This window comes from Saccostrea echinata, unplaced genomic scaffold (genome assembly GCF_033153115.1).
Source record: "Saccostrea echinata isolate AGI-Se365-2 ecotype Australia unplaced genomic scaffold, CSIRO_AGI_Sech_v1 ptg000025l, whole genome shotgun sequence".
Classification (NCBI taxonomy): Eukaryota; Metazoa; Mollusca; class Bivalvia; order Ostreida; family Ostreidae; genus Saccostrea; species Saccostrea echinata.
The window spans coordinates 8,279,027-8,302,616 of record NW_026889774.1 but is presented as its reverse complement, the minus strand read 5'-3'; the positions used below and the strand labels follow the sequence as shown (position 1 = coordinate 8,302,616).

The 23,590-nt window shown below is 32.5% G+C and overlaps 1 protein-coding gene across 1 annotated transcript in view; it reads left to right on the top strand.

Moving 5' to 3' along the window:
- Nucleotides 1-23,590, top strand: part of LOC133191938 (heat shock 70 kDa protein 12A-like) — a 206,647-nt gene that overhangs the window by 44,661 nt on the left and 138,396 nt on the right. The window lies entirely within an intron of this gene.

Genomic DNA, 23,590 nt, shown 5'->3' with positions numbered 1-23,590 from the left:
AATTTCTCAATACTGGGTATTGACACTACCTTTAATATAGGTGCTTTTTATGTCACGGTAACAACTTATCGAAATCCAATGTTAATGAAAAAACATGGAAAAAATGGAAATGAACCAGTCATGATTGGTCCAATTTTGATACACCAGAAGAAAAACTTTGATAGTTATTTTAAACTTTCTTCCTCAATTCTGCAAATATGCCCAGAAATGAAAAATTTAAAAGGCATTCGGATCTGATGGAGATAAAAATTTGTCCGATGCTTTTGAAGTTTGTTTCACTTCTACAAAACATTTATTGTGTGACATCCACATGCAAGATAACATAGAAAGAAAACTTAAAGATCTAGGAATAAAAAAAAGCAAAGCCAGGGTGTATATTGATGATATTTTTGGAAAAAGAACGGGGGAAGTCAAGATTAAGGGATTAGTGGACTGAATGAGTTCTGAAGAATTTGACCACAAACTGCAAAATTTGTATGAAAAATGGAAGTCATTACACCAAAATGGAAACTTCTTCTTAAAATATTTTGTTGAATTCAAAGTAGATTTTGATAAAAAAAATTGTATGTATGCAGAGTTGCGAAGTCTTTCAGGACCATGTTTTCCACTAAAACACTTTAACCGAAATGCCAACGAATGCATGAACTCAGTCATCAAAAGTGATCTTAGAAAGGATAGTCGTCACTCAAAAATCAATGAAAAGGAAGTCGTTTTAGCCTTAGAGAAAATTGTAAAACGACAAGAGGCAGAGGTTAAATTGTCTTTAATCGGAAAGGGAAAGTATCGCTTAAAGAAAGAATACCAGCATCTTCAAGTACCAGACAACATATATTGGAGAAAAAACACTACTTCAAAGAGAAGCAGTTTTTACGAAGTGGGTATAATATTTAATATGTATTTTGTCTCAATAATCTCATATATATGTGTCCTTCCTCTTCTTAAAAACCATTATTACTTAATATTTAACAGGATGCTGAAAGAGTCATTACTAGCTCTGGGAGAAGACTTCACATGCTATACAGGTGAAATAGAAAATCTTCAAGAAAATCCATCACTTCCCGTTTCACCAGTGAACAGCCAAATTACAAATATTCCATTTCAAATTTGAAAACTATATTTAAGGAAGCTCAAAGAACATTCTGTGAACGGAATTGTTGAAATGACAGATCATCTTTATTTATATTGAATGTTGCATATCTGAAGGATCCGTATAAAGTATGCAAACTGAAAACTACCAGCTTTTTTACTTGTGAAAATAGATGTCATCGGTTTTCCAGTTTTAAATTGTGCAGTCATACGATTGCTGCTGCAAACTACTGTGACATTCTTAAAGACTTTATCCAAATTTACAATGAAAAGTATAAATCTTTAGGTACTAGTCTAACTAAAATGGCGCTAGCAAATATGCCAAAAAGTAGAGGTCAAAAGCCAAAAGGAACCTCAGTAAGAAAGTGTCAGAATAATAAATGTAGTACTGAAGTTGTTGAATTTGAAACACCACATATACCTTCCCTGGATCAACCATTTCATCTCACACTTTTGGCTGGAATTGTGAAGAAATGTTATGGATATGGACACTGTCATTCTGTTAGACAAAGGTCACCACCAAATGATCTTATTTTAAAACGCTTCGATCATAGAATATATTTAAGTCCAAACTCTAAAATCTACAAAACAACACCATAATTGCAAAATAAATATTGTCATTTAAGTCCAGACTATTGTAGAAGAAAATGTCCTTTGTTTGAAATTTCTAGAGACGTCATTGTACATAGAGAAATCATGTCTCAGTTAACTGCAGACCATAAAGATGTGTTACAAAAGTTAAATATATCCTTTCAGTAAAATGCATGCACTTGTATACAGAACTCCAGAAAAAGCGACTGAGTAAAGTGCTTTGCTTTATCTAAAATACAGTTTTTATCCTTTAAATTTACAATATAAATAAGCATTTTTTGCTGATAGAATTATAATAAATGGACACTCTTGAATATGATGAAATTTACATTAGGTAATATGAATTTATTGAGACATCCATGTGAAAGTTTAAAAAGTGATTTTAATTGTGCTGAATGTGTGATTCTATTTTGTGTTGTGTTATATCTTTATACAGAGTAAAAGTTTTTTTTTTAAATTTATCTTTTCACTTAAGTATAATTGTAACTTTTAAGGAACATATATTTAAGTGATGTGATAAATTTATATATACATGTAATGTTATTAGTGAAATTTTAGAACAAATAAAATGTAAATAAATGATACAGGTCTTATGAAAAGCGTACACATATATTTATAATGTATTTTTTCTTATTCCGATTTATTGAAACCGGATTGGTACTCTCCTCTGCTTACAAAAGCAAAAGGCACCGTGTAATTCATAGACTAGAGGCATGGAGTGGAGTTTGGAGTCTAAGATTTTTTTTTATAAAACATGAATGGAAAAAGATGTTCAAGAAATTGCATTGGTATGAAAGTTTTTCATTCTTTTTTGTACGATTGTTGGCTGTTCCGGGTCTTTTAACTAAACAGATTGTCAATTTATAGCTATTACGACCTAATTAAAATTTGCAAGTTTCTGAAAGTTACGTAAGTATTTGCAACTTGAGAAAATTACATCAGTATTGAATAGACAGACATGATACTGACAAGATAACCCCTGTTCTTTAAAAATGTTTGGAAACGGTTGAATATAATTAATCAACAGATAAAGTCGGTCTAACTTGTTGTTTAAATACAGTTTAATTGGACGTGTTAACAGACCTGTCAAGAACTATAAGGCTCAGAGTTTAAAGCAATTTATGAAAATGCAGTTTTTCAATATTACACTCACCTATTCATTATCTTCCATGTAAAATTATTAAAACAAATGATAATTAGTTTTAAAATAAGTCAAACACTTTATACCACTGTCCACTCACTCCCTTACTTCCTTTTATTATAAGCGACATAGGAAATACCATACTAATCTCTCTCACTTTTCCTTGGGTTGTCTCTCCCTCACCCTCAGAAACAACAAAATCAGCTATGGGTCATATCACACTTCAAGAAGAAAGCAATGTGTTAATTGTTTTTACTCCAGTTTATCTTTATTAAACATTGAATAAACTATCATTTTTCTAATTGATAGTGAAAGCTCTGTACGATTACATTGGCGCATAGAGAAAGCCAGAATCCTCACACCCATGCGAAACAAGAAACAATGGAATGCGATTCAGCTTAAAATAACTAATGACCTTAAAATGTCAACCGGGGGGGGGGCAGCTTGTGCTTTTGATTTCATTTTGTTAGATGACAGATGCAGAGGGAAATGAAAACATCTAACTTAGGTCAGATTTATCAGCGACCCGCACAACTATCTCGCACAGAAAATTCATAATATCATGACATATTTAATTAATACAAGACTATTAACTGGAAGAAATGCTTACTCAGTTTTTGCTTATAATAAAATTTGTCATCAAATGATACCTTCAGTTATAAATTAATTGAATCTATTTCCGCTGGGGTACTGTATAATGATTCAAATTTCTATGTTCATACTCTTACAATAAAGAATCAACTTTTACAGATCATTAGCTTTTTACTATCACAATGTCCAAGACAATCTTGTGATTTAGTAATTCAGGTAATATTACAATTGAAATTTAATGTCCACGTTATAAAAGATTTATTTTATTGATAAACAAACGTATAAGTATATTATTTAATGTTTTGTTTTTTCTCCGATTATATATATAACAGTTAGATAATAATTTTAGGTGATCTCTCTCTCTCTCTTACCAGTTAATTATGTACTTTTTAGCTGTTGATATCTAATTAAATCTGTCAATTCTTCATGGGTTCGTAATATCAGATCACTAATAAATATGACCTAAGTTAGATGTTTTAATTTTACCCAGCATCTGTTTTCTAACAAAATTCAATCAAGGCAAAAGCTGCCCCCCTTGGTTGAAATTTGAGGTCATTGGTTATTTTTTTTTATTCCGTTGTTCCTCATTTACATTAGGTAATATGTTTTGTTTCATGTTTTACACATACCCTACATTTAGAGATGTTAACCATTTAATTTTGGTGTATGTGACCTACTGTTGAATTAACTTAGTTCTCCACAGAGTAGCAATATATGCATGTACCGGGGTATTAAAATCATTGCATTCTATGGGAGTTTATATAAATGTTATCATCCTTAACTAGCATCACAGTGCATTCCTTCCAATTAACTTCTAAACTGATAAAATTGTGAGTCACCAATGTATTGTATTCATATTACATTACCAATATTATTTATTTAAGTTAATGTATGTGAATTATTGATAATCTTTTCTTAAAGTCTCATTTTAAGATACTAAAATGATGGTTGCAAATCTAAAGTAAATTATATAGAGAGAAAAATAATCTATCATATTCTAATGTGGATTACATGGATGTGAACAAATGTCAAAAATCAAACAACCTTTGTAACAATATATTAACCTACATTGTTAAGCTGTCTGGTCAAAAACCTATAAAAGTTTTAGCAGACATAACAAAGATGTGACAGAAAGTTACATTTAGTTCAAGGGGTTTTATCACCTTCCAATTTATATGTGTTGAATGCAATGGTGATCATTATTTATGTAACAGTTAAAGAACGAGTGCACTTATGGGCCCCGGTAAAATGTGAAAAAATGAAGAATCAAATTATTAAGTAAGTATAATTTTTCATCTCAGATCATTAATTGATATCTAAACCATGAGATTCAACAAATTTTATCGCTGAAATTAATGAATATACAAAGAGCAAAGCTATAAAATGTGGTAGGGGTCAGCCGACATTCGTGATTTTCTATAGTAAATCGAGGACGGTCATTCATTTCAAAGCTTTTGTTTACTCTCAGCCTAACTTTGTACAAACTTGTGCGAACGACAAAAAACACATTATACATTTTTAAATCTTGTGTGAAAGTAGGAAATTTGTACAAGATTAGGCTTGTGCTTAAAATATTAAAAATGTATGAAAAGTTCAATGTTTTTCCTATAGCAAGCGAGAGCTATTTACCTGTATGACCTATGTTGAACTCACCCGTGGAATAAATTATTTTAAACACCGGTAGTCACGTGAGTTCTACCCAGGTAAACATTCTTCAAAGGTGCTCACTGTAAAAGATAGCCACAGCCACGTTTTGTATCATTGTATCGAAGTCGTGCCGCATAGAGAAGTTTGTATGTATTTGGTTTTAGGAACACAGGAGGGTTAGGAGAGTTTAGTGTCGTTAAAATGTCATCATGCATAAAAGCGTCAAACATTTTTTGAAATTCATGCAAGACAATGGTACCGGTATTGAAAGCCACCTAAATACACTTTTTTTTTTCATTTTAAAATTTAAAGGAACTAATGTTAATACTTATTGTATTATTTCAAATGCAAGCGTGCAACTTCTTAGTTTGATCACTATGGCTACAGGCATCTATACAACTTCATTCGATTTTTTTTCTCAGGTAAAATAGCGCAAGAAGTATTATTCGGAAAACGCGCCCGTCAATGATCCACCATCAGATTGTTCAGGTTGTTCAAGTGTCCGATTTAAATGTCTCCTCCCCTTGATTTAAATAAACGAAATTCAAAATAGGTTCGGTGCGACTTTTCCGGATTGGGGGTATCTATAGGCATATAGAAATCTTCATTTGTTTCAAATCCATGCTGATCCAGCGTATAATCATCAGGTTTGATGGAACGCTGTACTATGTAGATGTAGATGTAGATGATTTAGGTGATGTTTTAATATGATTTTAATTAGAAATATCCACTTGTGTTTAACCATTACCAAAAAAGAACAATTTGGTAATATATTCTAAAGTAAAACGGCACTAAAAAAGGGCCCATTAAGCATTGCTTAAGTGCACTTGTCCTTTGTTTAAAACAAAGAATAAAATGTCACTGTTTTAGATTACACACTATTTGACAATTAGAGTGAAATTAATACCCATGACCTTATCTGAAAGAATTTGATGCAGCCACTGTATGTCCCACATATTCATTTTATCAGAATCTGTCAAGAGTTATTTGTACAAGAGGATGCAGGCAGTGTTTTGCGATTATAACAGACCTATTTATTCACACTATTCATTAAAAGTACAATAATTTTGGGTAATCCATTTTTTAAGGAAAAAAAATGCTTTTAAGAGTTGGACCAGAAGATTAACTAAATGAAAAATAACATGAATATAATAACAATCCTGAGATTTAGATACTAGTAATAGATAATGGGATCTTTACCTGGCTTGTTGAAACAATCAATATATCTTAAGGTCAAGATCTAGTAAATGAAAGGAGCCTATAGATTTCTCAAATTTGAGAAATAAATCCCTTTTATGATGCTTTATAACTATTGCTTGGTCATAATTTGTTGGAAATCAAGACGAAAAATCATATTTTAAACTGTCATTTTCGATGAAAAATTAAGAAAGGCAGTCATGACTAATGAGTTAAATAAATTATATAAACTCCTAGAACATAAGCTTTCAAATATGATTGAATGTCTTTCATAATATAGATTTGGTTATGAAAAAAAACTCTAATTGGTGTTACAAAAAAATTTGATCAATAATTATTATAAATGATGTCATCGTCAAAATAGATATTAACAAATAAATCAAATATAGATTTAAAAAACTGCATTCCACTAGTATACTTCATAATACAAATGTGTTTTTTTTATTACAGAAATATAAACTAAAATGTTCATCTACCCTGTTCCAAGGAACACGGGCATCACTTCCAATAGCAATACGAGATAAATTAAATCTCAAGAGTTGCAAACTGATGAATTTTGTATCTTAATTCTATAATTCGATAAGACAATTTAAATTTAATAATATTCATACCAAGATTGATCAATGTAAAGCTCACAAATTCAGTAGCTCTTATTTTTGGGGGTATCTATACTACTATATTAAAATAATAGACTCGAATTTTTGGCCTTTAATACCGATAAATCGGAAGAGTACTGTCTTTTGTTTGATATATTTTAAACATCATTGGTACTTGAAGATTACCAATTTGTTTTTATTTTTTCTCAATTAAGCTTCGCTAATTAATAATCAACGAAAATTCCTCAAAAAATTCCGGAAATCATCTGAATTTTTTGGATTTTACAATCTTGCGCGTGCGCATTACATACACGCTAAATCAATCTCCCTTGCAGAGTTGTCGTTCGTTTCTCTCTCATACACGAATGTATGAGCCGTTGGTGGAGAGTGTGTTCAAATCAGAGAAAACAAAAGTAAATACTAAGTAGATATATATTTGTTATTTTATAATTTCTCTAATAAGAAATCAGTAATATATATGAACAGAATATATAGCAAATTTCCAATGAAAATTTACACGTATTTGTCATAGGGGTCGGAACCGGGGGGGGGGCAAGGGGGGCTTACCGCCCCCCCCCCCCGTTTTTTTGGGCAAAGATAGACATAATATAGGCATTGAAAATTGGGGCTTACCTTTTTTCGTTGGTTTAGCCCCCCCCCCCAACTTTCAAATAGCCACCCCACTTTCAATTTGCTTCTGACGCCTTATATGTTTGTATTATCGTAATCGTTTCTGAGTTTATATCCATACAAATATGATATTGTGGCCACGTGGGTAATCATTCGCCATCTCGGAGACACATTTATTATAGGTTATTTATATCTCTGGCCATCTCAACGGAGGCAAAAAGCTCATGATCGTAGGAGCAACATTAATGTAACTACCCGATTTATTTTATCCCTCCTTTCTTTTATGCTTTTTTGAGGGGAACTGAAGGGGGGGGGGGGTGTGTGTGTTACAACTCCAGTTAGAATCACATCTTAGTGAAGTAGGCATTCTTTTCCCGCTAAAAATTACAATAATAACTACTATATAAAAATTATAGACTCGAATTTTTGGCCTTTAATACCGACAAATCGGAAGAATACTGTCTTTGTTTTATATATTTTAAACATCATGGGTACTTGAAGATTACCAATTTGTTTTTATTTTTTCTCAATTAAGCTTCTATTTTCATTACTTTTTCTATGTACTAATTCAAGGATATTACATTAATTTTTATCAAAACGGACAGTCTTTTACAGATTATATGCCTGTCTATTACCTGTGTATATATAAAGTATATGTATTAGCCGTGCTTAACTCTTTTATTGTTGAGGTCATATTTTGAACAAGTTGAGACCTGCAGTGTTAAAATTGTTACAAAATTTTTTACACCTTTACTTTAATAACTGATTGTGTAAAAATACCAGCTTAGCACATTTCTTCATTTCATTACTTTGCTTGATATGTATCAGCAGTGTGCTCATCTCTTTGCTGTTGTCACATTTTCAATGAACATCCATAATTTCTTTTATTAAATTTGTTTGGAAGGGTGAAATTTATGTAAGCCCCGGCGTGATTCGAACTCAAGACTTGATTTATAGCTAACTGGTGGTCAAATCCATTCTGCGCTACGCCGTTACGCAACAATTAAAAAAAACAAACAAACAAACACCAAAAAAAAAAAAAAAAAACAGAATAATATTCACATTCATTGTTTATTTAAAAAATACCTTACAATATGAATGTGTCGATGTATCTATTTTGTAAATGTCCGATATGCACATGGATGCATTCATAACAATGTCAACCCGTGCACGCACGGGTTAAAGTCTAGTTGCAGTAAAGAATACATTTTCTTAAACAATCGGAAAATCACAGGTCAAAGGAGCAGACTTGAAATGGATTATGGAGTATCAAGCAAGCATAAATGACACTCCCTAAAAAGAGAAAGAAACATTATTTGTCTATTTTTCAGCAGCCTTTAACGCAATTCAACAAGATTACCTAATTTTAGCAACAGGAGTTATGTTAAACATTGCACTAGCTGGTGCTTTATATCAAAAATCAAATTAAAAAAAAAACCGACTCCAAAATTTGACTCCAAACTCCACTCCAAATTCCACTCCATAACTCCACTCCATGCCTCCAGTCCATGAATTACGCGGTGCCCATCCAAGGATGCTTTGTGGCATTTTTGATTAAAATGGGTCTATAGGTCTAGTGGTTCTGGAGAAGAAATTATTAAAATATTTCAACGTTAATGACGCCGACAGACAACGGACAAAATTTTGTTTAGAAAAGATCACCTGACCTTTGGCTCAGTTTGGTTTAAAAGTATATATATCAATTGTCTGAAAAGCTTGCAGTCGCAACGACTAGATTATCACCATGGTGATAGGTTTCCTTATTAGATTCAACGAAAAAATGTTTCCTGGAATGCAACAGTTCTTGTATTGATTATTTCTAGAAATAATAAAGTTCTAGATCGAATCGAAACTTTAAGCAAGAATATGTGGCAGTGACGGCCGGAGCACCATGTTGACCAACATATAATGAATTAATTCATGAAAGTATATTTTATGTTCAAATATCATGATGTTGATTACATGAAATTTTGGTTAGTTTGAAAATAAATATTCAAATAAAACACGGTAAACAGATCATAATTATATTCATACAAAAAGAACAACTCATGTTACTGACACTGCACTGCTGTGTTTCCACAACACACACTTACATGTGTATTATTTAATTGCAGTAATACAGCTGTGAAACAAAAAGGAAATTCATATCTCTTATATCAAAGTGCGTGAATCATGTTACACCCACACGAAACCGTTGGTTTTCCCGTGTATTCTTTTTAATAAAACTGGAAAAGATAAATCTGAAAATACGAGATAAACGAATGATTCGACGTCACCAGGATGAACATCACCATAGTGATAGGTTTCTGGTAGAGTTCAGCGAGAAAAAAAACTCTTTTTTTAGAGAATTAAATGTTTTGATTTTTTTCATGAGAGTAGCTTCTGGTTTGGACACATTCTGTGCATGTAATCATCTTTCAAGAAATTTCAGAAATTCTGACATAGTTTCTAAATATTACATATGGGTTAAAATCAGCATAATTACGCGCTAAACAGAGCAAGTCCATTAGCTTTTATTGTCTGCATGTTCCTTTTAGTTCAATTTCTCGTCTGGCTGGTGAAAGCGTATTGCTTAGCGAGATGCAAATCTCCTTGTACGCCTAAATGGAGATAAAAAGAGAATATTCAATGTCTTTAGTAGTTGAATATTGAATTCATTTAAATACATTTTTACGAGTGCGAAGAAAAATATGAAATAAAATACAATGTCATGACTGAAATAAATTCCAGATTAAGCAACAAAACATTGTATTTTCTGTTTATTATTATATTTTCTTCGATTTATTGGCTGCTTTCTAAAGGGGATGGGGTGGGGGTGAGGGGGTTGTAATCCCCCTATCACTGATACTGTTTAAAAATATGTAATATAAAAAAAGAGAGTTGTCCCAGGATACATGGTAAAGGGATCTGAGATGAATCAGACTTTGTTCAGAATTATCAATCCATTCAGAAATTCCGATTTGCTTAGTATATCTGAAGTACAAGAGGTTGAATTAAGTTAAAGAAATACACAACTTCTTCATAGAGGTGAAATAGATAAAACATATAGATTTATATTTGCTTATAATAAATCGGATTTTAAGGAAAAAACATTTGAAAACAGTTTTTATGCCTCCGCAATTGAACATTCGGGGGCATATAGTTTTTTTTCTGTTCGTCTTGTTTGTCCGCAAAAATTTTAACCTCGGGCCATCTTTAAAAATTTGTTTGGCTGCCCTCTCCCGACCGACTGGCTAAAAATGACTCGATTCAAAACTTTTTTCTAACCTCCAGCAAGCAATTATTTTTTATGCATTATGGAAAATAGATTTTGAAAATTCGGCACTGATGTTGAAATTTTCAAGGAATAAAAAAATTTCCACATACTTACCGACCCAATTTTTTCATCCTGGGTCGGGAGAGGGCAAGCAGACATTATTTTAAAGATGGCCTCGCCTATAACTTTTGATTGGTAGGAGTTACGGCTGTCATATTTCACACAGGTGAATTCCTTGTGACAAGACCTTTCTTTGGATACCAACATATTTGACCTTGAAGTTTGAGCCACTTTTGCAAAATTTAATCAAACTTTAACCCTAGAAGTAACTTTTGAACGGTTGATGCTGGGGCTTTCATACTTCACCTGTAAATTTCTTGTGATAAGATCTTGTTTGGGGTACCAATATTTTTCAGTTTTGGACCTTAACCTTATAGTATGACTTACTTTGATTTTTTTTTTGACTCTACCCATAACTTTTGTACGGTTGGTGCTTGTTATTTCATACTTCACTTGATTATTTCTTGTGATAAGACCTTTCTTTGGGTACATGTACCAACATTTTTTTTTTGCCTTTGGACCTTCATCTTACAGTATTACCTACTTTTAAAAAAACTTTAACCTTGGTCATAACTTTTGAACGCTTGCTTTTAGGGTATTTTTATTTCGCATGTGAATTCTTTGTGACTAGGCCTTTCTTTGTGTTTCAATATTTTTGGACTGGTGACCTTAATCATGTCTTCTAGATTGATCTACATTTGAGAAACTTTTGGCACAACTTTAAAACAGTAGGTGCTTTGGCTTTCATATTTCACTTGTGTATTACTTGTAACAAGAGCATTCTTTGGGTACAAACATATTTTTCCCCCGCTTTCGCGAAAGCGAGCTCGAGGAGACATTAAATCTCATTTGTCTGTAAGTCTGTCAAAAAAAACCTTTAACCTTGGTCATAACGTTTGATTGAGAAGAGATAAGCTTTCCTATTTCACTTGTACATTACCTGTGACAAGACCTTTCAAAATATACTATGACTTTTTACCACGTGACCTTGATCTTAAAGTTTGACCTACTTTTCAAAAATTTTAACATTACTTTAAATTGGCCATAACTTTTGATTGAGAAAAGATAGGGCTTTCACACTACAATGTATATTACCTGTGACAAGACCTTCCAAAATATACTATGAGTTTTGACCTCGTGATCTTGACGTTTGTCAGTCTGTCACAAAAACTTTAACCTTGGTCATAACTTTTCATTGAGGAGATAGAGCTTTCATTTTCACATGTCGGCTTGGCCAAGATCAGGTGCCCATGTTGGTTGCAGATTGACAAAAAAATGAAGTCAAATGAAATGTATTACAAGTATGTTCTATGTAACACTACATCCTTTTGGCAGATTGTCTGAAATTTTTGTCCATTTCTGTCAAGCGGTTAAAAAGATTTCACTCTTACTATAGCAGGGGCCCAAGTGGGCTACGGACTATACATATTAAGGCGTAACATTTATCTTTATCATATTCAACTTAACAAAAAAGTATAATTCAAATACAAACTCTTCACAAAATATTGTCTGAGCAAAAAAATTCATATAAATGTTACCGTATATAAAGGACATGGGTAAATTTGTTAATCTTTGAGAGTTTTTTTGCTCTTAATATTTGGACTTTTGAAATAAAAATACATTAAAGTTCTTTCAATTTTTTAAAGATATTGTATATGGGGATGAAAATTTCAAACATATTTGGTAATACTCAGAGAAAAACTGTGTCAGGTATTTTTTGATTGACTATTTTGAGACCTTGGGCTACGAACTATACTTATAGTATTTTCATTTAATGAGAGACCATAGAAAAATAGTTGCTTTTTTCAGTAAATATTTGTTAAAATTATCATCTTATAGTTCACACATGTTTAATAAATCCTTTCAGTTGGATATTAAATCAATTTATACAAAATCCTGTGAAATTTAACAAAATAAAACAAAAACTTTATATAAATTCACAATAAGAGTAAACTATAAATAGTCAGAACAAAATAATACATGTCAGAATTACATGTTATTGGTGATTTAATAATAAAATATTGTTTAAAACCACCTAAAGACCAAGAATGAGCTTTAATTTAGCATCTAAGAAGGATGAATTTCATGTGAGCATGGGGGCTACGGACTATACCCTTAGATATCTCTATTGTGGACAATCACCTTAAAGAAAATATAATTGTTTAATTCAATTTTGGGCAATTCTTTTTTATTAATTGGTTTTCTATAACAGTTTACACCACTTAGTTTGAGTATTTATAATGCCATACTGAAAAATCGATTGTCTTAAGTACTATGTACTTTCAATGCCAAATGAAATTCCAGTTCAAACTATAATGAATAAAAGCAACAGGAGCCGAAATTAAATCAATTTAAGGCATGATTTGTGGGTGTGTGTGTGTGTGTGTGTGGGGGGGGGGGGGGTTACGGACTATATTGCTTCATATTTTTTTTTTCGATTTAATGTAATGCATGTAACTCAAGATGGTCATTCAAAAGTTGTATCAGTACGTGTATTGATTTATCATAATCATATGGTATAATTAAAAAAAATTAAATAAATTGCAAACATGATTGACCATTTGAAGTAAAAAACATAATAGTTCAATATTTACCCATAAAGAATCAATGCTTTTTTTTTTAAATTAACAATTCAGTGACAAGTAGATTGGGTGGCGTAATTATAAGAGTGAAGGCCTCACTTTGTACTAAATTGCAAAGTAAGGAGTTGATCCTTATGTTTTGGGATCAAATCCCACAAATGGATTTTAAGACTGGTCGATGAGAACTAATGAACCAATGAATCCCCATTTTGCAGTAGATACAAGTAGGAAAAAATCTCTTGCTAATACAGAAGGACGGTTATATGGTCTGTAAATTTGCTAAATTTATTTGTAGAGTCCGTAGCCCTTTGTAAGTAGGATTTGTGTGGCTAAATATTCTTTTAAAAATATTCCAATGCTAATCATTGTAAATGGATTGATAGTATGTATCACAAGAAGGAAAACTTTATCATGTATAATTAGAAATATGTTGTGACCACAAACATAACAGGACAGACTACAGAAGCAAGCCTTTAGTTGAAAAATGTTAATTTTCAGATATTTTTATTTTTAATTACAGTGGTATTTGTATTTTAAAACATTGCATTTGTTCGAATAAACATATTTTTGTATTGTAGTTATTGTATCAATAATGTATACGACTTTTTCTGAATTTTATTATATTGGGGCTACGGACTATACAGGGCTACGGACACCAATCATTCTTCTATAACTTCTTTTGGTGTTAGCGCAAAAGCTATTCATTACTGTTTTTTTCTTTACTGGTAACTGTGAAAATATTAAACAAGAGCATGATTAATTCTACATTATTTTGTTGAACACAAACTATAATGAAATATGGGGCTACGGACTATACAAAATATTAGACCAGTATGGAGAATAAAATATAAAATGCGCACACATTTTACAATATAACCACTATATTTTTCTCATAGTACTTCTTTTCTTAAGTTAAATAAAAAAAATTAAACATATCATATTTGCTCTTTTTTGATAGAAATTAATCATTTATTCAGACATTGATAAATCTTAAATTATATAACAAAGGTATATCTGCACACATTTATTCATAATTTCCACAATTTTTATCCTTTTTCTTTTCTGTAAAAAAAAACTTAACCAGAATGATTTCTCTATAATAAAGTACATTTATTTTGGAATGTTTCATTCAAAATAATTTTAATTAACCATTATTTAAATTGTAAAAAATCAAGTGCAACAGCATAACGCTTCAAAAATTATGAATCTTTGACTTTATTCTGTTGTTTTTTCAAAAATGCAGATACTATATATATGATATTATATACCAATGGAAAGCTCTCATTCTGATCTTTGCAATGCAACAAAAGACATTTAGATTAGATGTAACTATAAAGAGTTACATCTATATAACTTCGTTTAGTTGGAAATGGGCACCTGATCTTGGCCAAGCCGATGTACATTACCTGTGACAAAGCCTTTTCATATATATATATATATATATATATATATATATATATATATATATATATATATATATATATATATATATATATATATATGTATGTATGTATGTATGTATGTATGTATGTATGTATGTATGTATGTATGTATGTATGTATATATATATATATATATATATATATATATATATATATATATATATATATATATATATATATATATATATATATATATATATATATATATATATATATTTAAAATAGGGATGTCAATTTTACTCAGACAGCTTAGTCGAATAGTCGGAAGTTTTAGTCGAACGATAGTCGAGCACTTGTTGAAATTTAAATTAATTTTTCATGCCATTTTCCTATTTGTCTTTAACAGAAACAGACTGCTAGCCTGTACAACATTTAATTTACGCTATCACCATTATGCAACGAATTATTAAAATCCTTAACATTTACGTAGTAATAAATATATGTATCCAATGTATTTGATTTCAAATATAATATTTACTGGACATTTTATGTATATACAGAATATCAAACGCTCGCATTTATCCTTTCTTTTCATGTTACTAGTACACGTACCCGTTATTGATTTCTTACCTGAAGCCATTTGAATGTGTCTTGTCAGTGACCCGTGGTTGTTAAACAACTAAAGAGTAACTCTTATAAAAACAAAGAGAGCTTGCGATAAATTTTATTACTATACCTCTATTAAGAATACTCAAATTTGATTGGCTTGTTAGGAGGCTTTTAAAATCAATACTGACTCCAAAAATTACCGTTTACAGCAATAATGACCTAAGAATCATTGCACGTGGGGTATAATGACCCGGTCATTATAAATAATGACCGCTAAAAATAACCTGTTAATCTAAATTCCATTCAAATCACAGTCCTTTGGATATCTTAAATCCGACTTTAAAAAAAATTGGGGTGTATATAAAAAAGATATTTTCTTAACACCTTAATTTTTTTAAAGCGATCTAAGGGCCTGTGATTCAAATTTGAAAAATTATGCATACAGTAATGATTGTTCATTACAAAAAAATGCCGTTATAACAATATGTATAGTCTCTTTATGATACGGAATATGACTGACCTTTAGATACGTCATAAAATTTATCGTTTTCATTGAAACTTTCGTTACAACATGTACAATGTCAAATTCAACGAATGCAGACTCTGCTCTTTTGTACAGTAAAAGTCTGCACCAGACTGTCATTGTATTCGGGAATGGTATTTGTGAATTTGTAAAAATGCATGTTTGCTGAACAAAAAAATTAACGAAGACCGGTTAAGCCTTTCCCTGAATTTTACTCACGAGAACACTGAACACTGATACTTTAATAAATGAACTGAGCAGAAGTAATTTTTTTTTTACCTTGAATTTAAGATTACTATATGTTTTATTAGCGTTAAAATCAACAGCCCACGAGTTTGACCATTTCTTTATTTTTTCAAGATCGGCTGTGTAGCAGGAATGAATTTTGTTATATGCATTTATGCCTTGTATTTTAAATGTAATGTCGTTATTAATGTTTTCATGCATATATTGGTATACTGCCTTATCCCCCATATCATTTTGTTTATATTTACAAACCTTCTCAGATAAAAGCACGTGTTGCTTCCATCAAATCTTACGGGTAAATGTTTATATTTGATGATCTAAATTCTCATTGGCTATCAATACGGAAGTTAACCTTTTGGGTGTTACTAATTTCAGTCAAAGTTCATACCCTTGGGGTGTATTCACTAGATTTCAAGTTAAAGATTCTATTGTTTCCAAAGAGTATATAAACCCGTGTAACTGTTAGACACGTGGGGAATCTTGGAAAGCATTAACTTGCTGTAAGTTCTCTCACTTTAATAAAGGTTTATTAGGTATTTAACAGGTTGCACCCTTAGAAATTATGTTAAGATATTAGGCATTTTGACTAAATTGTCGTCGTCTATTGCTCCTGTTAAATGTATTAGGCCATAATTCTAAAAGCTAGGAGATAGGTTTTAAGGTATTCTTAAATAAATAAGGGGTTTTTCTAAATTACCCTAGGCCTTTTCCCCCGGCTAGGTTGGGCTAGCGTTTCCGTACGCTAGGTTGGGGGGTGATTTTTATACGGTTGTTAGGATTTTTTTTGACAAGGCAGGAATTTACAGTTGTTATTTTTTTATGCTATATTTTTTTGTTTGTCCATACAAAGGTTAATAAATTTTGTTGTTTGTTGAAACTGGTGTTTTCATTACGACTGACACGAGGTGTTGAATTAAGGTACAAATAAGCTCGGAAATAAGACCAAGCAGAATCTCAAATCAAAATAAGAACCTGGGAAATAATAAACATGAAATTATAGGAGAGTGTACAAAAAATATTCTAGAACCACTAATGAAAATGGTGTTCTAAAGTTTACTCCTATTACAGCTGTAAGAGATAATGTAGGAGTAATAATATCGGCGTCTACTATAGCAAACAATGATGTATCATCCGCAAATAAACGGATACCATTATGTATGCCTTCGGTTATATCATTAATGTATAATAAGAATAAAAATGGGTTTAGTACAGATCCCTGGGGTACTCCTGCATCAACAGTTTTAAATGTTGATGAAAAACCTTTAATATTAACTTTTTGTTGCCTGTCAGTAAGGTAATCTTTAATCCTTTAATCTTGAAGTTTGACCTAATTTTAAAAATAATTATCTTTATCTTTAACTTTTGAATGCGAAAAGATGGGACTTTTATATTTTACATGTGCATTACCTGTGACAAGTTGTTTGGGAAGCCTATTTTTTCAAGTTTAAAGATAAGTTCTGTGCAAAACCCTGTCATAGGCCTTTGAAATTCACAGAATATAAATCTTAGGTCCCGGCTTTTATCAAAATTTAACATAATTTTATCATATACTTCAACTAGTTGATTTACAGTAGAATCACCAGGTTGAAACCCAGATTGTTTTTTTTATAATTTAATTTTGTTTGTATTCTAGCCTCTGATTGGTTAATATCCAAAAAGGAACACAAATTATTTCTGTATAACCTGGTTTGGTATGGGGACCCCCCCCCCCCTGACAACCAGCTAAATCGTCTGTATCCATGCAATCCTCTCATTTCCAGTCCTCGGGATTCATGGAAAATTCCAGATTTAATAAATGTACCTTTAACTTCAAACAGTAACTTGGATCTTACCAAATGTAAACAAAACAACATGGCTGCTAGGACTATGTATCAGTTTTTACCTCCCCTCGCTTCCCATCACTTCCGTTACTAGGGTTGTATTATTGAGCGGCAAATTTGAACTAATAAAAAGCAACGAAATTTTACACCCACTGTTGTTTAATGATTTTAGAATTAAATTATAAGGAATGACTCTAATTCTTGGCCAAATTATTCGAGTATAACCTGGTTTGGGTCAGTTTACGCTGTTTTATAATCCGCTTCGCGGATTATAAAGCGTAAACTGACCCAAACCAGGTTATACTCGAATAATTTGGCCAAGAATTAGAGTCATTCCTAAAATAGTAATTCGTAGTCTTTTATATAATTAAACATATACATGACATTGACCTTGAAGTTTGACCTATTTTTCAAAATTTTTAACAAATAAATACTTTAAATGAGTCATAAAATTTGAATGAGAAAAGATATAGAGCTTTTATATGACATATTAAATACAATACCTGTGACAAGACCTTTCCAAATATACAATCATTATGGTTTTTTTACCCCATAACCTTGATCTTGAAGTTTGACCTAATTTAAAAAAAATTATCTTTACCTTTAACTTTTGAATGCGAAAAGATAGGGCTTTCATATTTGACATGTGCATTACCTGTGACAAGATGTTTCTGAGCATGCTATTTGTATGATTTTTGACCCCGTGACCTTGACCTTCATGTTTGACCTAATTTTCAAAGATTTTAACTTTGGTGATTTCTTTTGACTGACATATGATATGCCGTTCATATTTGACAAGTGTATTCCCTGTGTCAAAATGTTTTCGAATGTGCTACATGTATGATATTTGTCGCCATGACCTTTACTTCCAAGTTTGACCTAATTTTCAAACATTTTATCAGTGTTGCTAACTTTTGAAGGAGCGAAAATAGGGTATTCATATTCGACACGTGCAATACTTGTGACAAACATTTCCAAATGTACTATTATTTTTAACCCCATGACCTTGAAGTTTGACCTAATTTTAATTTAATTGATAACTTTTGAATGAGAGAAGGTATGACATTTACATTTGACAATGCCTGTTTCAAAACCTTTCCGATTGCATACTCTGGTTTTTGATATTATTTTTCACATGTGCATTGTGAACAAGAGGCCCATGGGCCACAATGCTCACCTGAATAACTTTGGCCCTGCTGTTCCTCACCAGATGATCTTTTTGTAATACTTATTGTGGCCCCGCCCTACCCACGGGGATCACGATTTTAACAATTTAAAATCTACACTACCCTAGGATGTTTCCATATAAGTTTCAGCTTTACTGGCCAAGAGGTTCTTGAGGAGAAAATTTTTGAAGATTTTTTCTATATATTTCAATGTAAAACTTGGATTCCCTATTGTGGCCCCGCCCTACACCCAGGGGTCAAGATTTGAATTCTTTAGAATTTATGCTGCCCCAGGATGCTTCTACAAAAGTCTTAGCTTTTCTGACCAAGTGGTTCTTGAGAAGAAGATTTTTTTTCAATATATTTCAATATAAAAATTGGATTTCCTATTGTGGCCGCGCCCTGCCCCCAGGGGTCAATTGATTTGAACAATTTAGAATCTACACTACCCCAGGATGCTTCCACATAAGTTTCAGCTTTTCTGGCCCAGTGGTTCTTGAGAAGAAGATTTTTAAAGATTTTTTTTCTATATATTTCAATGTAAAACTTGGATTCCCTATTGTGGCCCCGCCTTTGCCCCGGGGGTCATGATTTTAACAATTTAGAATCTACACTACCCCAGGATGCTTCCACATAAGTTTCAGCTTTTCTGGCCCAATGGTTCTTGAGAAGAAGATTTTTAAAGATTTTTTTTCTATATATTTCAATGTAAAACTTGGATTCCCTATTGTGGCCCCGCCCTTGCCCCGGGGGTCATGATTTTAACAATTTAGAATCTACACTACCCCAGGATGCTTCAAAGTAAGTTTCAGTTTTTCTGGCCCAATGGTTCTTGAGAAGAAGATTTTTAAAGATTTTTTTTCTATATATTTCAATGTAAAACTTGGATTCCCTATTGTGGCCCCGCCCTTCCCCCGGGGTCATGATTTTTACAATTTAGAATTTACACTACCCCAGCATGCTTCCACATAAGTTTCAGTTTGTCTGGCCAAGTGGTTCTTGAGAAGATTTTTAAAGATTTTTTCTATGTATTTCAATGTAAAACTCAGATTCCCTATTGTGGCCCCGCCCTTTCCCCGGGGGTCATGATTTTAACAATTTAAAATCTACACTACCCCAGGATGCTTCCACATAAGTTTCAGCTTTTCTGGCCCAGTGGTTCTTGAGAAGAAGATTTTTAAAGATTTTTTTCTATATATTTCAATGTAAAACTTGGATTCCACATTGTGGCCCCGCCCTATCCCCAGGGGTCATGATTTGAACAATTGGAATCTACACTACCCCAGGATGCTTCCAAGTAAGTTTCAGCTTATCTGGCCCAGTGGTTCTTGAGAAGAAGATTTTTAAAGATTTTTCCTATATATTTCAATGTTAAACTTGGATTCCCTATTGTGGCCGCGCCCTACCCCCAGGGGTCATGATTTGAACAATTTAGAATCTACACTACCCCAGGATGCTTCCACATAAGTTTCAGCTTTTCTGGCCCAGTGGTTCTTGAGAAGAAGATTTTTAAAGATTTTTCCTATATATTTCAATGTAAAACTTGGATTCCCTATTGTGGCCCTGCCCTACCCCCAGGGGTCATGATTTGAACAATTTAAAATCTACACTACCCCAGGATGCTTCCACATAAGTTTCAGTTTTTCTGGCCCAGTGGTTCTTGAGAAGAAGATTTTTAAAGATTTGTCCTATATATTTCTATGTAAAACATTGATTCCACATTGTGGCCCCGCCCTACCCCCGGGGGTCATGATTTGAACAATTTGGAATCTACACTACCCCAGGATGCTTCCATATAAGTTTCAGCTTTACTGGCCCTGTGGTTCTTGAGAAGAAAATTTTTTAATGACCCCACCCTATTTTTGTCTTCTCTTGATTATCTCCCCTTGTGAGGGGACTTGGCCCTTCATTTTAACAATTTAAATTCCCCTTCACCAAAGTATGCTTTGTACCAAGTTTGGTCAAAATTGGCCCAGTGGTTCTTGAGAAGAAGTCAAAAATGTGAAAAGTTTACAGACGGACGGACAGACAGACAGACGGACAGACAGACAGCTAGACGGACAGACGGACGGACGGACGACGGACAAAATGTGATCAGAAAAGCTCACTTGAGCCTTCGGCTCAGGTGAGCTAAAAAACCTTTCGAATTGTATAAGATTTGACCTCATGACATTGATGTTGAAGTTTGATTTAGTTTTGAGAAGTTATAGTCTTTGCCACAACTGTTATTAATTCAATAATTTATGTCTTATTGTGAGATGCATAGACAATACAGGACACACAAACAAGAAAGTTACAATATCCATAAATAATGGTCTCCCATCCACTAAGACACCGAAAGCGAATTTGCTTGTTCATTTTAACTTTGACCTTGGAGTTAGACCTACTTTAAAAAAACTTTAACCCTGGCCATAATTAGGGCTTTTATAAAACACGTGTATTCCTTGTGACAAAACTTTCCCTTGGGTACAAACAATTTGACATTGACCTTGAAATTTGATCTCCTTTTGAAAAACTTTCACCTTTGCTAAAATTCATATTAAATGGTTGGTACATGGGCTTTTGCAGCAAGATTTTTTTAACTTTTGATCTTGGAGTTTGACTAGTACTTGCATTTAAAAAAAATGTTAACCATGACGATAAGCTGTAATACTGTGGCATCAGTGTTTCAAAAAACTCATCTTGTTTTAAGTTCAAAGCCAATATCATTCAACGGATAAATAATAGTATCTCAGAATGTAATTAAGCAATGGAAGCTATGAAATTATCTAATCAAATTTAGAGTTTTTATTTTGTTCGAGGTTTTTGAGGCTTTCGGCAGTTTCTAAGTGGAGTGGACATAATATTAGTTGAGCGGCTCCAGGGAAAAGCTGAAAAAAGCTAACGGACTAAATTTACACACAACTGGATGAAAGTACAAGGCGATAACAATAGGTCACCTGAGTGGCACATGTGACATAAAAAGAAAAATTTTAAAACGTATAATGAACTTTAATATATAAGTGATTATCATGGCCATGCTGTCATTGGATATTTCTAGCCTCTCCCAGAAACGTTGATCAATTGTTGTGCCCCCCCCCTTACCCCTGGGACATGATTTAAATGTGAATCTGCTCTACCCCAGGATGCTTGCATACTAAATAATAATCATGGTCCTGATCGTAAGAAGAGGATTAATATTTTAAAACTTTTTTATGCCCCTATAATCGAAGTCCTTCCGTCCGTCTTTCTGTTTGTCCGTAAAATTTTAACCTTGGCTTTAACTTCTGATCGGTTAGAGCTATGGCTTTCATATTTCACGTGTATTTCTTGTAACAAGACCTTTCTTTTGTTACCAACATTTGACCTCTTGACCTCGGAGTTTGACCCACTTTTTTTATTTTACCAAACATTAACCTTTGACATAACTTTTGAACAGTTGAGAGAGGGCTTTCATACTTCGCACGAGTATTCCTTGTGACAAGACCTTCCTCTGGGTACAACAATTTTGACCTTTTAACCTTAAAGTTTGACTTACTCTTGAAAAAACTTTAACCTTGGCCACAACTTTTAAACGCTCGGTGTATTGGCTTTGATATATCACAAGTGTAATTCTTGTGACTAGACCTTTCCTTGGGTACAAAAAACTACAAAGATTTTTTACTTTTAGACCTTTGGAGTTTGACATACTTTTGAAAAACTTGAACATTGGGCCATTGGCAATACGTTTTGAGAAATTCACACCAGGGCTTTCATATTTCACATGTGTATTCCTTGTGACAAGATCTTTCCTTGGGTACCAACAACTTTTTCCTTGGAGTTTACCTAACTTTTGAAAAACTTTAACCTTGGCCATTAGTTTTGAATGGTTAAAACTTGGGCTTTCATACATCACATGTGTATTTCTTGAGACAAGACCTTTCCTTGAGTACCAACAATTTTGACCTTGCATGGCCTTGGAGTTTGACCTACTTTTGAAAACGCTTAACTTGGACATAACATTTGAACGGTTGGTGCTCTGGCTGTCATATTTCATAGGTGTATTCCTTGTGACAACACCTTTTTAAAGTACCAATTTTTGAACCTCATGACGTTAACCTTGGAATTTTATCTAATTTTGAAAATCAACCTTGGCCATAATTTCTGAATGGTTGATGCAAGGGCTTTACTTTATTACACAGGTGTATTCTTTGTGACAAGATCTTTCTTTGGGTACTAAGATTTTTTATGTCTTGACCTTGGAGTTCGACTTGCATTTGAGAAACTTTAAACTTCTCCATGAACTGTAATACGGGGCATCAGTGTTTCACAAACACATCTTGTTTCTTATATTTTCAAATGTTAAACTTTTATCCTTTTTGGGCAAGCCCCATCCCTAGCGGGTCATGCTTAGAACATATCTGAAATTACGATATGTAAGAAAGCGTTCATATAAATTTATCATTTCTGACATACCAACTGGTTCTTGAGAGGAAGATTTTTAAATTA